Source organism: Mustelus asterias, chromosome 6 (assembly GCF_964213995.1).
Source record: "Mustelus asterias chromosome 6, sMusAst1.hap1.1, whole genome shotgun sequence".
Lineage (NCBI taxonomy): Eukaryota > Metazoa > Chordata > Chondrichthyes > Carcharhiniformes > Triakidae > Mustelus > Mustelus asterias.
The window spans coordinates 81,597,257-81,615,912 of record NC_135806.1 but is presented as its reverse complement, the minus strand read 5'-3'; positions in this window follow the sequence as shown (position 1 = coordinate 81,615,912).

Here is an 18,656-nt window from a genome sequence, read left to right as displayed (position 1 = left end):
AAATGGCTTAAATGGGGATTGTTTATTTTTGCTTTGGGGATTAGTACCCTGCATTGTCAGGAGGAAGAATGTTTGCAGGTCAGATGACAGGAGCTCTTTCATTTTCAGTTCTGCAGGTTGGGGTATTAGAGGGGAAATCAAGCTCTCTCTCTCTCTCTCTCTCTCCCTGGTTTTGGGAAATTCTGCTGGTGAGCTGAAAGCCTTCCTGGAGTAGAAAATCTGCTGTTGGTGGCTTGACCAGAGTCTCTCCGTGTTCTGGGCAGCTGTTCTGACTTCAAACTGTTCTGAGTGTATCAAGAGAACTGCAGCATTCATCCAAAGGAGTCAGTTCCATATCACATGAGCATTAGTCTTTGCTGTGTTAAACCTATGGAAGGGTTTTTGTTTATGGGATTGAGTTGATTGGAGCATCTTAGATATATTTGTTAAGGGTTATACATTATTGTGGTTGTTTTTTTTTGCTTGTAATTGATAATAGTTATTGCTAATATTCTTACTATACATGTTAACAATATTCTTAAATAAACTTTGTTTGATAAAAGCTCCCTAGTGGGTCATTTGAACCATACCTGAGATGAAATATATCATGCTTCTCCTAGCGAAATTCAAGGTGCAAAACATATGATCCAAGCGGGCTCCATAAAACACTCTGGAATTTCTGACCTGAATCATAACACTGGGCAGCGGTGATATACCTTGTGATAAAAGCAAAATATTGTGGATGCTGCAGACCTGAAATAAAAATAGAAAGAGATAGACAAACTCAGCAGGCAAGCAGAATCTATGGAGCGAGAAACAGAGGTGGAAATGTTACCTGAAAATGGCAGAGTGTTGGGTCTGGTGCAAGAAACGTGTTTTGTACCGACGGTGCTGGTGTGTTTCTGGGCCGAATCTTATTGCTCTTTGATCCTGTGCTGCCATTCCCACAGATGGGGAGTGCAGGCTCAGAATTGCCCCACAGTTAATGTTTCGAGTCCAATATGACTCTTCTCTGGTACTATACCTTTCCAGGTGGTCTCAGGAAAAGTAAATGAATCATGAGGGAACTCTTGCTTGGGGGCAGTAAAAAATATAACTATGTTTTTGGCATTATTCTTTATAAGCTACAGTATTAAGTTAATGGTGCTGATCTGTTTAATTTTTTAAATATGTAATAATGTTTGTGTTTTTAAAAAAACGTGGAATTCATTGTGTCTATTTCTGTCAGTTACTTATGGGGTGTTTGGATTTCTTTGAACATTAACAGTCTCTAACAGGATCATGGCAACATCAACGCATATAAGTTTCATGCCTTTTAACCAATAGTTGCTTTTCTATTCTTAATACCCAAGTGCATTACCTCACACTTCTCCATGTTATATTCCATCTGCCATCAAAGAACAAAGAACTTTCTCTGCATGGAGGTCAGTGACCAGTGGAGTGCCCCAGGGATCTGTTCTGGGACCCTTGCTGTTTGTCATTTTCATAAATGACCTGGATGAGGAAGTGGAGGGATGGGTTGGTAAGTTTGCTGACGACACCAAGGTAGGTGGTGTTGTGGATAGTTTGGAGGGATGTCAGAAGTTGCAGCGAGACATAGATAGAATGCAAGACTGGGCGGAGAAGTGGCAGATGGACTTCAACCCGGATAAGTGTGTGGTGATCCATTTTGGCAGATCCAATGGGATGAAGCAGCAGTATAATATGAAGGGTACCATTCTTAGCAGTGTAGAGGATCAGAAGGACCTTGGGGTCCGGGTCCATAGGACTCTTAAATCGGCCTCGCAGGTGGAGGATGCGGTCAAGAAGGCGTACGGCGTACTGGCCTTCATTAATCGAGGGATTGAGTTTAGGAGTCGGGAGATAATGCTGCAGCTTTATAGGACCCTGGTTAGACCCCACTTGGAGTACTGCGCGCAGTTCTGGTCACCTCATTACAGGAAAGATGTTGAAGCCATTGAAAGGGTGCAGAGGAGATTTACAAGGATGTTGCCTGGATTGGGGGGCATGCCTTATGAGGATAGGTTGAGGGAGCTTGGTCTCTTCTCCCTGGAGAGACGAAGGATGAGAGATGACCTGATAGAGGTTTACAAGATGTTGAGAGGTCTGGATAGGGTAGACTCTCAGAGGCTATTTCCAAGGGCTGAAATGGTTGCTACGAGAGGACACAGGTTTAAGGTGCTGGGGGGTAGGTACAGAGGAGATGTCAGGGGTAAGTTTTTCACTCAGAGGGTGGTGGGTGAGTGGAATCGGCTGACGTCGGTGGTGGTGGAGGCAAACTCGTTGGGGTCTTTTAAGAGACTTCTGGATGAGTACATGGGATTTAATGGGATTGAGGGCTATAGATAGGCCTAGAGGTGGGGATGTGATCGGCGCAACTTGTGGGCCGAAGGGCCTGTTTGTGCTGTGGCTTTCTATGTTCTATGTTCTAACAAAGAACAAAGAACAATACAGCACAGGAACAGGCCCTTCAGCCCTCCAAGCCCGCGCCACTCCCCGGTCCAGGATTGAATCCTGAATCCAGGATCCCCGCCCAATTGTCCAACCTATCTACATACCAATATCCTATCCACCGAGCTGTCCCCCACAGCTACGATGCTTTGTTCATTACAACCTATTAACTCACCCCCACCCCCCCATTCCAGACCATGTGATCTCCAGGGAGAGGCGAAAACCCAGAGTGAAAAACCCCAGGGCCAATATGGGGAAAAAAAAATCTGGGAAATTCCTCTCCGACCCCCTGAGGCGATCGAAACGAGTCCAGGAGATCACAATGGCCCTGATCGGAAAATGCTTCCCAACCCTAGTCATTTCCACTTCCACGAGAAACAAGGAACAATTAGCCCGCGCCGCTCCCTGGTCCAAACTAGACCACTCTTTTGTATCCCTCCATTCCCACTCCGTTCATATAGCTGTCTAGATAAGTCTTAAACGTTCCCAGTGTGTCCGCCTCCACCACCTTGCCCTGCAACACATTCCAGGCCCCCACGACCCTCTGTGTGAAATATGTCCTTCTGATATCTGTGTTAAACCTCCCCCCCTTCACCTTGAACCTATGACCCCTCGTGAACGTCACCACTGACCCGGGGAAAAGCTTCCCACCGTTCACCCTATCTATGCCTTTCATAATTTTATACACCTCTATTAAGTCTCCCCTCATCCTCCGGCTTTCCAAGGAGAACAACCCCAGTTTCCCCAATCTCTCCTCATAACCAAGCCCCTCCATACCAGGCAACATCCTGGTAAACCTCCTCTGTACTCTCTCCAAAGCCTCCACGTCCTTCTGGTAGTGTGGCGACCAGAACTGGACGCAGTATTCCAAATGCGGCCGAACCAACGTTCTATACATCTGCAACATCAGACCCCAACTTTTATACTCTATGCCCCGTCCTATAAAGGCAAGCATGCCATATGCCTTCTTCACCACCTTCTCCACCTGTGACGTCACCTTCAAAGATCTGTGGACTTGCACACCCAGGTCCCTCTGCGTCTCTACACCCTTTATGGTTCTTCCATTTATCATGTAGCTCCTCCTTACATTATTCCCACCAAAATGCATCACTTCGCATTTATTAGGATTGAACTCCATCTGCCATTTCCTTGCCCAAATTTCCAGCCTATCTATATCCTTCTGTAGCCTCTGACAATGTTCCTCACTATCTGCAAGTCCTGCCAGTTTTGTGTCGTCCGCAAACTTACTGATCACCCCAGTTACTCCTTCTTCCAGATCATTTATATAAATCACATACAGCAGAGGTCCCAATACAGAGCCCTGCGGTACACCACTAGTCACAGGCCTCCAGCCGGAAAAAGACCCTTCCACTACCACCCTCTGTCTTCTATGACCAAGCCAGTTCTCCACCCATCTAGCCACCTCCCCCTTTATCCCATGGGATCCAACCTTTTTCACTAGCCTACCATGAGGGACTTTGTCAAACGCTTTACTAAAGTCCATATAGACAACATCCACGGCCCTTCCTTCGTCAACCATTTTGGTCACTATCATGTTTCTCAATCATGTTAACCTGTCTATATCTCTTTGCAGCCTTTCTATCCTCCTCACAGCTTACATTTCCACCTAGCTTTGTCTCCTCAGCACACTTAGATGTATTACTTCCTGTCTCTTTGTCTAAGTCATTAAGATAGATTGTAGATCATTGAGGCACCAGCACTGATTTTTGCCTCACTCCACTGGTTACAGCCTGCCAACTTGAAAATGCCCCATTTATACCTACTCTTTGCTTCCTATCCATTAACCAATCCTCTATCCATTCTCATGTGTTACCTCCAACTCCATCAGTGCAGATCCTGCCCATTAATCTTTTGTGTAGCACATTAGCTAATGCCTTTTGGAAATCCAGATATTCTACATCTCCTGGTTTTCCTTTATCTACCCTACTAGTTACATTCTCTAAAGCTCAAATAAATTTGTCAAACATAATTTTCCTTCCATAAAACTATGTTCACAATGATTTTCTAATAGATCTTAGTATTTTCCAATGGTGGATGCCAGACTAACAAGCCTGTAGCTCCCTGTTTTCCCATTCCCTCCTTTCTTGAATAGTGGTACATTTCGCACAAAGTGTAGCAAAGTATAGGCTTTTTCCCCATCAAAAGCAGTGGTGACTTGTTCAATTAATAATTTTATATGAGATTGATATAATTTTGCTAGCCAAGGGTATTTCAGGATATGCAGCCAAGGCAGGTAGATGAAATTAGTTCAAATTAGACCAACTATGGTCTGACTGAATGACAGAACAGTCTCAAGGGACTGAATGGCCTTCTTCTATTCCTATGCTTCATTGGATGCTGTCGAGTTTTGCTACAATCTCCACACTGTGGAACTATTTGCTTGGTGAAGTTAATTGTGAAGGTTACTGACTTAGAAGATGATTTTTACTGAGGTTGCATCACATGGGAGTACCAAGGTTAAATAAGGTCTTTGAACAAGACAGCTAATTTCATAAACCTTCATACTGATAGATCTGTAGTACCGGAATTAATGTTGGGCAAGACTCAGTTCTTATGTCATGTTTCAATAAATAGGATACATCCAAAAGAACCATCAACACTGCCATGTTTATAGCATATAAATGGCGTTATTCCAAAACCATATATAGCACATGATATCATGCCAATCTGACATCTGCCTTGCACATGAGGTTTTACAGATTAGTTCTTTATCTTCAAAGCAACAGAGGCCAGGAGGATACATTTGAAACTGTGGCTAAGAATAAGTGCGAAACTAAGTAAATAGCTGTTTCATATTTCCATAACAGCAGTAGTTGAGGACATTTTGCAGACTCTTATTGTTACTTCTTATTGTTGCTGAAATTGTAAACTTTTTTGGAACAATCTTGATTTAAAAAGTAGGATAAATTTTCATCTTCACCGCTCGTGGGTAAGTTACAGTAATCACTGATTTCAATGGAATGAAAATTGTTGGGTTCTATACTGAATGGACGATCTATTTTGCCAAATCAAAACCCATTGCAGTGAAGATTAAAAGTTATCCCAGTGACTGGATTTTTGCTGTTACATCTTGGTGTAATGCTGAAAGTACTTATTGTACTATAGCCGGAATTCTCCGATCTCACACGCCCCACTGCCACTGCCAGCGAGAATAGAAAATTTGGCAACAAAAGTTGTGAATTGACCACAGAGGTGTGGGACTGGTCTTATATTCTGGCTAGTTTGTGAATGTTATTAGGTTTCCTTCCCAAAGTATATTGCTAAACCAGGTGGATTTATATGAGAACCTGATAGCTTCATGGTTACTTTATTGATATCAGCATTTATTTTCAGTATTCTAAAATAAACTCACACTCTCTATATCCAGGTCTTTTGATTAACAGCACAGGACCACAATCACCATTCTACTGTATCCTGTACCTACTGATGTTTTGACTTGCGGCTCTTTTACAATTGTGGAGTACCATGTGGATTGCAGTTACTAGGTTCTCTTGCTGACAGTGGCACTCCTAAACACAAATTACTCACCCTCCAGAGAACTGAGACACATTTTCCATTGTCTCACCAGGGTAGAATTAAGAAAAAAGGTACCCTTCTTGAATGTTGCAGAAGTTATAAAAAGAGTTATTACCTTATTGCAGAATGACAATAAACCATCATAGAGGGGAAAGCTTATAATGGTTCCCCTATACAAAGTACTTTTGGATGCATGGATATTGGATGAGTCAGGCATTGAAGGAATAAGGTCACATCAGCTGAGATAGATGGGACATGTCATCAGAATGCCTGACTGAATTCTGTCAAAGACAGTCTCAAACCCTCCATGAATATCTGCTCTATTAACATCAATGCATGCCAAACATGACCAAAGTGGGAATCCATCATCACAAATTGTGTCAAGATCTTCTGAATATGAGGAGCCACTGAGAGAGAGCAATGAGAGAGACAGAAATAAAGTTAACAATCCAGCAACACCTCAACCAGCCGACAACCTCGGTTCTCACTGTGGGAGAGCCTGTAAGGTTAAGATAGGACTCATCTACAAACCCACAGCCAAAATTGACATCACATTTTCCCCCCAGCTATCCATAGGGAAGAATTAACTTCAACATAAGGAGTCATTGATAGATTGAAAGAGTATGAGTTCAGGATAAACTACAGTCCCATGATTAAGTAGCCTGGTTACACCATTGTCCAAGCTCGTAAAGAAGAATGATTCCTTTGACAAGTTACCAGAGGATGATGGATAGTGCTGAAGTGGAGGCTATTACCTTTAGGATTGGAGAGGAAGAGCAAAATTTGGAAGACTAAATATTTTATGTAGAAAATCAAGAAACTAGTGTACCTTTCTCAGTGGTAAATGCATTGAGCAGTGCAAGACTGAGCCATTCAGACGAGGAAGCTAGCACAGCAACAGCAGATTTGCTACAATTAGCCTCATTGCTTGTGAGGCAATGAACCTTCTGCAAGAGCAGAATATAGGAAAAGTTATGCTGTTCCCAATTGTAAGAGACCTGAAGGGGGGGATTTCATCGTTGAAGTCGAGGTGACCTTTGGTGCATACAGGGATTCAAATCCATTGAAATTAACACCAGGTCAGGATCCAATATCTTCTCATCCTCTTGCAGCTTTTGCCTGGCAGGTTCTGGGGTCAATGGGGAGCCTCCTTGGGTAGGGTGGGAAAACAATTGCTCCAGTTAAAAAGAGAGTTAGTAGTTTCTTTAACTTTAAATTTGTTCTTTCCCATCAAGAACACGGATTCCACGCTGTGTCTGCACTTTGTCACATTAAAGAAGGTTTGTGCACTGCAAGAACTCATTACTGAGTGAAATTGACCTGACAGTAACAGTTTAAAAGCTGATATCAGTAAGTCTGTGGACAGTTCACATGAAAGGCTACCACAGACAGGAAGTTTATTGCAGCCTAAATTCATTGCTCTTGTTGAAGTCAGCTGTTTTCAAGTGACTTAGATTCCACTGAAGTCAGTCGCAACAACTACCTTGCAATATGAAATGGGGGCTATGTATCCTGCAGTTGCTTGGATTTTGATTTGATTTGATTTATTATTATCACATGTATTGTGATAATGTATTGGGATGAAGTGAAAAGTGTTGCTTCTTGCATGGTATACAGACAAAGCATACCGTTCATAGAGTACATAGGGGAGAAGGAAAGGAGAAGGAGAATATAATGCTGCAGTTACAGATAGGGTGTCTCTGAGGAGGAGATGAAGCTTGCTCCAGCCCAGCAGCCACAGTGACAGGGCAGACACTCTTGCAGCAGTGGCTGCTTCTCCATATGCACATGCAACTTTATGAAACAGAGGAGATAGAGACAAGGCTACGCCTTGAAGGAAGCAATACTCCCAGTACAGGCCTTTAGACCAACGGTTACAATCCCTAACTTTTGCAAACTACAGTCCCTCTAAGGTCTTTCGCTCTTGCAGCAGGTGGACGCAGTCATTTGTAGCTTTTTGGAAGCAGGCTTCCGTCCAAGAGGTGGCCACCTATTGCCAATGGCTCTCAAGGTGACCATGCCCTCTATTTCTTTGCTCAGTTCTTTCCAGAAATGAGTTAGCATCACCTCTATAATCTTGCAATTTGCAGTCGACAACTACATAACCTAGGTCACCAGTGCCTGGCACACAAATTTCTCCTACTATAGTCACTTTGGCACAGATAAGGTTCAACTGCCTTGATCTAGAGGTGTTTTTCAGTATGCTTCAACAAGCATCTCCATATGGAGGTCTTCTGTCCCCTTTACAGTATTTCTCTGCAGAGAGGACTTGAGTTGGCACAACAGGAAGGTGGAGATTGATCTGCATCCTTGAGGGAGGAGAGAATTGAGAAGGAGGAGAAATACCATGATGAGCTATTGATGCCTGCAGGCACAAACCCGCCTGCCAGAGAAGCCTACATTTTTCTCGTCAAACACATTTCACTTGAAATCTGTGCAGGCAACATTGCAACCATTCCATCAAGAATCCAGTGCCACTCTGCCTGCATGACCCCTTATGCTGTACACTACAACACAACCATCAAACCTTCTCCTGACATTCACCCAGCCAACCATCACATTCCCAGTCTTTTTTTAAATTCATTCATGGAACATGGGCATCGCTGGCTAGCTAGCATTTATTGTCCATCCCTGGTTGCCCGAGGGCTGTTGAGAGTCAACCACATTGATGTGGCTCTGGAATCACATATAGGCCAGACCAGGTAAGGACGGCAGATTTCCTTCCTTGAAGGACATTAGTGAACCAGATGGGTTTTTCCGACAATCAACAATGGTTTCATGGTCATCAGTAGATTGTTAATTCTAGATATTTTTTATTGAATTCAATTTCCACCAGCTGCCATGGCGGGATGCGAATCCGGGTCCCCAGAACACTAGTTGAGTTTCTCCTCATCAAGGATGCTCACTATTCACTGGAATGAAACTGACCAACACCACCGAGGAATCCAACAAATTAAAGGCTATGACTCTGAATATTTTGTTTTAAGTTTACTTCTGCGTTCTCTTTTGTTTCGGGCATATCTCTTCTTTTTGGGGACTGCTCCTTTTGATTTGTCCTTCAGTTAATTTCATTTGGTTTAATTGCTTTTGCCAAAAAGATTAACAGAATGTTTATTTGTCCCTCAGTGATTTTATTTAGTTTAATTGTTATACCAAAAAGATTGACAGTGAGTATTTTACATTCATTCATTATTTAATTCAAATACAGAACACTAATGGAACAGTAACAATGGCCGGGATTTTCCAGATCTGTCGTGACAGGTTTCCCAGTGATGGATGCAGTGAGCCATTGAAATCCCTGTTGTCAACAGCTGGAAAATTCCACCCAATGTGATAAGCACCCAAGAAATTCCTTTTACGCAACTAAGATGATTTATTTCATTAACTGAATTTAAATTCTCTGGCTGTAATGATGGGATTTGAGTGCTGTCGCTTCATTAGTCAATAACATATCCACTATGCTACCATGAGTGGTGAATTTGCTACAGAAGCTCTGTTGCTAATCTTGCGTTAAAAATCAATGAGTTTACCAGTGAAATTTGGAGTTTGTTGCACAAAAGATTTTCCCACATTGTGAAACAGCTCTGCTTCTTTCTATTGGTCACATGAGTTTTGCTTGCCTTGTACAGTACATTATCTACATGCGTGTCTGCCAACTGAGCTCATCTGATTGATTTTGACAAGATATGATCGGAAACACTCTGTAATTACAAGACAGTGGCTGGACTGTTTTGCTCAGGGCAGCTTCAAATTATTGCATCACCACGTTGATCGATCTTTGTTTAATGGAATTAATGCAAACGGATCCCAGCATTCATTTCTAATTTCATGCTGCAAATGATTTGGGCAAGTGAAAACAGTAGACCTGTATGTGGGCACAATCCATACCAATTTCTATTCCAGAAACGTTGGCTAACTCCTGTCCAAATTGAAATAGATCATAGATCATAGAACCCTACAGTGCAGAAAGAGGCCATTCGGCCCATCGAGTCTGCACCGACCACAATCCCACCCAGGTCCTACCCCCATATCCCTACATATTTTATCCACTAATCCCTCTAATCTACGCATCTCAGGAAACTAAGGGGCAATTTTATCATGGCCAATCAACCTAACCCGCACATCTTTGGACTGTGGGAGGAAACCGGAGCACCCGGAGGAAACCCACGCAGACACGAGGAGAATGTGCAAACTCCACACAGACAGTGACCCGAGCTGGGAATCGAGCCCAGGTCCCTGGAGCTATGAAGCAGCAGTGCTAACCACTGTGCTACCGTGCCGCCCCACTAAAAATAAAATCTAGATTTTATTTTTAAAGAAAGGCCAGCCTTAATAAAAGGGCTTTCTGCGACTCCATGGTCTTGCTTAACACTCTGGAAAATCTTTTCCCACGCACTTCATGAGTATTAAATGTTATGTTCAGGCACATAATTAAACTAGCCCACACTCAAAAAACATCTCAGTATTATCACGGGCATGGTTGGCAAAAGCATTTGTGAAAAGAGTAATTCTTATTACTAAAACAGGCTGAGATATTAACCTGAATAATATTTGTTTACAAATATAAAAGGATATTAAATCAAATCAGGAAGAGTCTTAAAGAATGAGAAGAATCACAAGCATAGGCTACATAATATTCCCATTTTTGCAGAAAAGATGGTATTGTCCATTTAAATCACATTCACTTAAAACTAAATTCTGTTACCAGTAGAAAACAACCTTCAACATAACTGTGTTTGCTAAGCAACTGACTGTACTCCAAACATAGTGTATTATGAGAATGCTTTGAGATATTTGCAGATACGATACTACAATTCCTCATTACAGGAAGGATGTGGAAAAGATTGAAAGGGTGCAGAGGAGATTTACAAGGATGTTGCCTGGATTTGAGTGGCATGCCTTATGAGGATAGGCTGAGGGAGCTCGGTCTTTTCTCCTTGGAGAGACGTAGGATGATAGGAGACCTAATAGAGGTACATAAGATGTTGAGAGGCATAGATCGGGTGGACTCTCAGAGGCTTTTTCCCAGGGTGGAAATGGCTGCTACGAGAGGACATAGCTTTAAGGTGCTGGGGGGTAGGTACAGGGGAAATGTTAGGGGGAAGTTTTTCACACAGAGGGTGGTGGGCGAGTGGAATCAGCTGCCATCAGTGGTGGTGGAGGCAAACTCAATAGGGTCTTTTAAGAGACTCCTGGATGAGTACATGGGACTTAATAGGATGGAGGATTATAGGTTGGCCTAGAAGGTAGGGATATGTTCGGCACAACTTGGGGGCCGAAGGGCCTGTTTTGTGCTGTAGTTTTTCTATGTTTCTTCTATGTTTCTACAAGAGTTCTGGTCAACAATGATATTGTATGATTGTTTAACACAATTCTACCATCCACTATTTTGTGGTAAAATTGGGTGGATTAGTGCCTCCATTAAAAGAACAAAAATGAGATTTGATGTTAAGACACACAACATTCATGCCATAACGTTGCCAACAGTTCATTCCATTAAATGCATGTCTTTAATTTTGATTGTCGTACACTCATAACACTGAAATTTCATTTCCAACAACTACAAAACTTTAATATCAATCTGCTTTGATAGTATTTAAGCATAAATCTCTCTTCTAATCTTCTGTGTCAAGTAGGGAATTCCAGTATTTTGGCTTAGTCATGAGGAACAGAATAGCTTCTGCTCATCACAATGCCACATATATAATGCCGAATATAATCTAGAAACAATTACAACTGCTGCCTAGTTCATTGATCAATGTGTGCCAAAAGGTCTGTAACCTTAGAACATAGTTACAGATTGAACGCTTATGCCAGTGCCATTATGCCATTTTACAGTGACCCCACACAAGAAGGCATTTTAAAAAGTGTAACTGCTATGAGCCTCACTCCCTGAACACAGAAAGCTTCCTGGGCTCAGGGGGAGTTTCCGCATTTCCATTCCAATGCCAGGCATCGGCATCACGAGGAGGATGTCTGAGCACTCATTCACATAAAGAGATCACAAAGAGTGGATTACCCAGAGTATTTCACACTTAATTTGAGATTGCAGACAGGGAAAGGGGGTGGTAGTTTTTAACCCAACAGATAGCTGAGAAGGTAGCAAAGTGATGCACCTGTTAACCGTCCCAGAGCACCTTGCAGCACCTGGTGAAGTGCAGTTACAGCGAAGGCCCAAGGCCTGAGAGACAAAATCCTCAGTACAGTCTCATTGCATGTGTGCCAGTGAGGGGTGAGGTGGGTTCACAGCATCCTAACATGTATGTTGTGTTGCATTTGGGCAGATATTTGGCACCTTGTCCCCAAATCACTCTACTGGTTAGGAAACAGCAAATAACATTGCAAGACTCAAAGAGGGAGAGGAAATATAATTCATAACAGATAGAGTGAGCTTGCCGCAGATTAAAAAATACTGAATTCTGAAATCAGGTGAATATTTTGAGCTTTGCAACTCTTTTCAAAACATCCTTTTTTATGGTTGTCACTGTAGTTCATCTCTATCTAAAATCTATCAATGCATTTATTTGTGTGACTCAGAGAAAGAAACAAGCTGAAACTTGTTATCATACTCTGAGCTTTTCAATATAATGCAAAATTGACATGCTTGGGAAATCCTATTTGCTTAAGTGCACATTCGCATCATCAAAAGCATGTCTGAGGCAAACCATCGATCACATTTCCTCCTCAGGCTAATAATGTTTTCATTGTTTCTTCAAATCTCATTTTCTTTTTGGGAAGTGGTGGCAGAGTTACGTCATGCTGCACTTGACATCTCTTATGGTCCTCTCAACTTTAGTTATGGCTCTTTGCTTAGAGTCAGCACAGAATGGAGGCCATTGATGCGCGATATAACACACGAGAGGCTGGATGTACTCGGGAAATAAAGGCTTTTATTGCCAACAATAACAGAGCTACCATATACAGTATACGATCCCAGACTAAAGGGTCACCAGGCAGAGCAGTGACCTTTATACCTCTCCCAGGAGGCGGAGCCAACTGGGGTGTACCATAGGACTATATTAACAGGTAGAACAGCCCAACCCTAACCCCAACAGTAACATATCTACAGACTCATAGTACTGGCCAGACCAACGATGGTTCACCACATTCACCCCTCCTTTGAAAACAAAGGCCGGCGGGGTACAAAACACAGAACAATTGTTCATCTGTCTATAAGTTCAAACGGTCTGGGGGACCGCACCGTCGCTGTGACCTCCTCAACACTGGCGATGACACCGGTTCAGGCAATCGCGGTGACGTTCTCTCCAAGGCGGTGTCCAGCGACTCCTCCAGTGCCTCACGGGCCGGTAGACCACGAGGTGGTGACAATCCGCTGAACTCGGGCACGCCTTGAAGTGGCGACCATCTCCTGGACTCAGGCAAGCTGTACACGGGAGTAAGAGGGTTAAGTGGTGGTCCCGATACTGCCTGCGCCGTGTCAGGAGGGGAAATAATGGTTGGGGGTCCCTAACAGGAGGTGTGGGAGCGACAGGGGTTTCCAAGCCCCCTGCTGGCGCCAGATCTCGAATCGAGACCGTGTCCTCTCGCCCGTCAGGATATGCCACGTAGGCATATTGAGGGTTGGCGTGGAGGAGATGGACCTGTTCAACCAAAGGGTCGGACTTGCGGGTCCTAACATGCCGCCGCAGGAGGACAGGTCCTGAGTACGTCAACCAAGACGGGAATGAGGTCCCAGAGGAAGACTTCCTAGGGAAGGAAAACATTCTCTCATGAGGAGTAGCAATGGTTGCCATACACAGGAGTGAGCGTATGAAGTGGAGCACATCAGGGAGTACCTCTTGTCAACGGGAGACTGGAAGACCTTTAGACCTCAACGCCAGTAAGACAGCCTTCCAGACTGTAGCATTGTCTCGTTCGACCTGTCCGTTACCCCTTGGGTTGTAGCTCGTGGTTCTACTAGAGGCAATCCCATATGAGAGCAGGTATTGCCTCAAGTCATCGCTCATGAACGACGAGCCCCTATTGCTGTGGATATAACAGGGGTAACCGAACAGGATGAAAGGATCACGAAATGCCTTGATAACCGTGGCAGCGGTCATATCAGAACAGGGAATGACAAAAGGGAATCGTGAGTACTCATCAACCACATTGAGGAAGTACACGTTCCGATCTGTCGAGGGAAGGGGGCCCTTGAAGTCCACACTCAGTCTTTCGAAGGGACGAGTGGCCTTAACGAGTTGTGCCCTGTCAGGTCGGTAGAAGTGCGGTTTGCATTCCGCGCAGACCCGGCAGCTTCTGGTTATGGACCTGACATCCTCCACCGAGTAGGGTAGATTGCGGGCCTTTATGAAGTGGAAGAGTCGAGTGACCCCCGGATGGCAGAGGTCATTGTGGAGAGCCTGCAATCGATTCTCCTGCATACTAGCACATGTTCCACGCGACAGGGCATCCGAGGGCTCGTTGAGCTTCCCTGGACGGTACATTATATCATAATTGTAGGTGGGGAGTTCAATTCTCCACCTCAAGATTTTATCATTCTTGATCTTACCCCGTAACGTGTTGTTGAACATGAACGCCACGGACCGCTGGTCCGTGAGTAGAGTGAACCGTTTTCCCGCCAAGTAATGGCGCCAATGCCGAACGGCCTCCACAATGGCCTGGGCCTCCTTTTCCACCGCCGAATGTCGAATTTCAGGGCCTTGGAGGGTGCGAGAGGAAAAGGCGACGGGCCTGCCCGCCTGGTTAAGTGTGGCGGCCAGGGGGAAATCAGATGGATCACTCTCCACCTGGAAGGGGATGGACTCATCGATAACGTGCATCGTGGCTTTCGCGATGTCGGCTTTTATTCTTGCAAAGGCCTCTGGTGCTAGGGGAAAAGAGGTATACTTGATGAGCGGACGGGCTTTGTCCGCGTAATTGGGAACCCACTGTGCATAGTATGAGAAGAAGCCTAAACATCTTCTCAGTGCTTTGATGCTAGTGGGCAGGGGAAGGTCGAGAAGAGGACGCATACGGTCTGGATCAGGGCCAAGGACCCCGTTTTCCACCACGTATCCGAGGATAGCTAGGCGGCGCGTGCGAAATACACACTTCTCCCTGTTGTAGGTCAGATTCAGGCGAGATGCAGTGCGTAAGAATCTAAGAAGGTTCGCATCGTGGTCCTGCTGGTCATGGCCGCAGATGGTGACGTTATCCAGGTACGGGAAGGTAGCCCGCAGCCCGTTCTGGTCCACCATTCGGTCCATAGCACACTGGAAGACCGAGACCCCATTCGTGACACCAAAAGGAACCCTTAAAAAATGGTACAGGCGACCATCCGCCTCAAAGGCCGTGTATTGTCGGTCCTCTGGGCGAATGGGGAGCTGGTGATAAGCAGATTTTAAGTTGATGGTGGAGAACACCCGGTACTGCGCAATCTGGTTGACCATGTCAGATATGCGCGGGAGGGGATACGCATCCAGCTGCGTGTATCTGTTAATGGTCTGACTATAGTCTATGACCATCCGGGGTTTGTTCCCATTCTTAACCACCACGACTTGCGCTCTCCAAGGACTAGCGCTAGGTTGGATGATCCCTTCCTTGAGGAGCCGCTAAACTTCAGATCGAATGAAGATCCGATCCTCAGCGCTGTAACGCCTGCTCTTTGTTGTGATGGGCTTGCAGCCTGGCACGAGATTCTGGAATAGAGAGGATGTGGTAATCCTAAGCGTTGAGAGACTACATGTGGAGCGCGTTGGGCAATTTAGAGGCTGCGGGTCTCCCACTGAAAGCGGAGGGAGTGGCCCATCGTACTGCAGGGTTACACTCTTCAAGTGGACCATAAAATCTAGTCCTAGGAGTATTGGCGCGCAAAGGTGCGGTAACACAAGGAGCCTGAAGTTCTCGTAAACCGTGCCCTGCACCGTCAGATTGACCACGCAGCTCCCTAGCACGGTGACAGTCTGGGACCTTGACGCCATCGAAATTGTCTGCTTGACAGTCTGAATCTGGAGACCACACCGCTTCACGGTGTCCGGGTGAATGAAGCTCTCCGTGCTCCCGCTGTCAAACAAACAATAAATCGGGCGTCTGTTTACCTGTATGTCCATCATGGACTTGTCGAGTCTGTGAGGCTTGGCCTGGTCCAGGATGATCGACGCCACCGTTGGTTCGTGGGTGCAACTGCAGGCAGCTGAGATGGTTGATGACGACCCCTGCTGGTCATTCGCGGTCGGTGCCCACCAAAATGGCTGCCCCCATAGGTCGCACGTGGGCGATGGCGCCAAAACTTGCGGCCCCTGCAGGTCGCACGTGTCTTGCGACTCCGTTGTTCAGAATGGCGACGTCCTGGAATCGCACGTGGTAGAAGACCTTGAAGACGCAGAAGACAAGGAGGCCAGCTCCGGGGAGTCACATGCCGCACTGTTGTTTTTGGATGGAGGTTTGGACTGGCATACTTTGGAATAATGCCCCTTCTTGCCGCAGGCGGAGCACAACACCGCTTTAGCTGGACATCGCTGCCGAGGGTGTTTCACCCCCCCACAGAAGTAACACCGCGGGCCACCTGGAGCTGCTGCCGTCGTCAGGTCCGAGGCTGGGAACGCAATCGCGCAGTTTTTCGGTCCCGCTGAATAAAGTGGAGTCTGCGACTGCCCCTGCCACACTGTCTCCACGTGGTCGTCGGGGTACATCTCCAGACTTTTGGAGGCCGTTTCTAGAGCATCAGCTAACTCTATGGTTTTAGTGAGATTGAGGTTACCTTGCTCCAACAGCCGAAGGCGGATGTACGACGAGCCGATTCCCGCCACGAACGCATCTCGAACTAGGTCGCTCATGTACTGGGCTGCCGACACTGACTTGCAGTTGCAGGCTCCGGCTAGCTGCTGAAGCTCGCACGCGTACTGTTCCGTTGTTTCGCCGGGCTGCCGCCATCGAGTGGCTAGAAGGTGTCGAGCGTGGATCTCATTCGGCGGTTTGTTGTATCGCCTCTTGAGAAGCTCGACGGCCCCTTTGTAGTCGGTGGCCCCACGGATCGCTAAGTATACAGCGTCGCTTACCCTCGCGTGGAGGACCCGGAGTCTGTCGGCGTCGTCGGTGACCATTGTGGAGGCGTCGAGGTAATCTTGGAAGCACTTCAACCAGTGGTCGAAAGTGTTTGATGCTCCCGCCGCATGTGGGTCCAACGTAAGCCGTTCGGGTTTAAGCATTTGCTCCATGTTTTCTTTTGGGTTTTTTTCCAAAAAAAAAGATTTTACTTGTTGGCAATAAAATTGATGCGCGATATAACACACGAGAGGCTGGATGTACTCGGGAAATAAAGGCTTTTATTGCCAACAATAACAGAGCTACTATATACAGTATACGATCCCAGACTAAAGGGTCACCAGGCAGAGCAGTGACCTTTATACCTCTCCCAGGAGGCGGAGCCAACTGGGGTGTACCATAGGACTATATTAACAGGTAGAACAGCCCAACCCTAACCCCAACAGTAACATATCTACAGACTCATAGTACTGGCCAGACCATGGCTCAGCACTACCTGGTGGGAACCAACAATGGTTCACCACAGCCATTTTGCCCATCAAGTCTATGCTGGCTTCTTCATAATGAAAAGTCATGGTAGAGCAATCCGTTGTTACAAGTATCACAGTGGGTAGACAGTTTGGAAGTTACTGAAGCCCAGTTGGATGGCGATGGCAGGTCGATAACAGTGACGTGTAAAGCAGCAGCAATTTCCTTGTGAAATGAGCACTGTAACCATTCGGCACTGTGAGTAACCAGCTTGGAATTGTTCTACACAGAGCACCTGACTATCTGTTACAACGTGTTCACTTCAAATCTCCACAGCAAATTAAACACGTAACAAGGTCACTTATTTGCCTGTTTGACAATCCAGCTTCATCTTAGATCTGCGAACTAATTTGAACAACGAGAAATTTGTTCCATTCTTCTTAACAGATAGGAGTAATAAATGGTAAATTTGAACTATGTGGTATTGGTTGGCATGTTTGTCAGACTATCCAAAACCTTGTTGTCGTATTTGACCCCATGAATATTTTCTGACCACATATTTGCACCGTCACTAAAGGCATCTTTTTTCCAACTCTGTAACACCATCCAAATCTGCCCCTGCCTCAGCTCACCTGTTGCTAAAACCCTCATGCCTCTGACAGCTCAAGATTTGAATATTCCAATGCTCTCCCAACTGGCCTCTCACATTCCTTAATTGCACAAAGTCCCCTTCATCCATTTGCTTGTTGACGTATATTGGCTTCCAGTCAAACAATGCCTTGATTTTAAAATTCACATCCTTGTTTTCAGATCCCTCCATGGCCTTACCCCTGCCTATATCTGTAATATGCTTCAACTCCACAACCCTCTGGGATACCTGTGCTCTCCTAATTCTGGTCTCTTGATCATCCCTGAACAATAGGTGGCTGTGCCTTTGTCTGTGTCAGTTGCACTGGAAAACCCCCAAACCTCCTCAATTATCGAACTTCTTTGCCTCCTTTATGGTGCTCCTCAATGCCTTCTTCACTGGCTAAGCTTCTGACCATCTACCCTAATGTCTCCTTATGTGGCTCTGGTTAAATGTTGCTTTATAATACTCCTATGAAGTGTCCTGGGACTTAATTTACTGCCTACTTCAGGTAATAAAGCTTCTAATATGCAAATCCGAGTGCTGCGGCACGTAGTTTAGGACAAAGGCAGTCAGAGCATGCAGGAGAGTTTTTGCAGCCAAATGTACT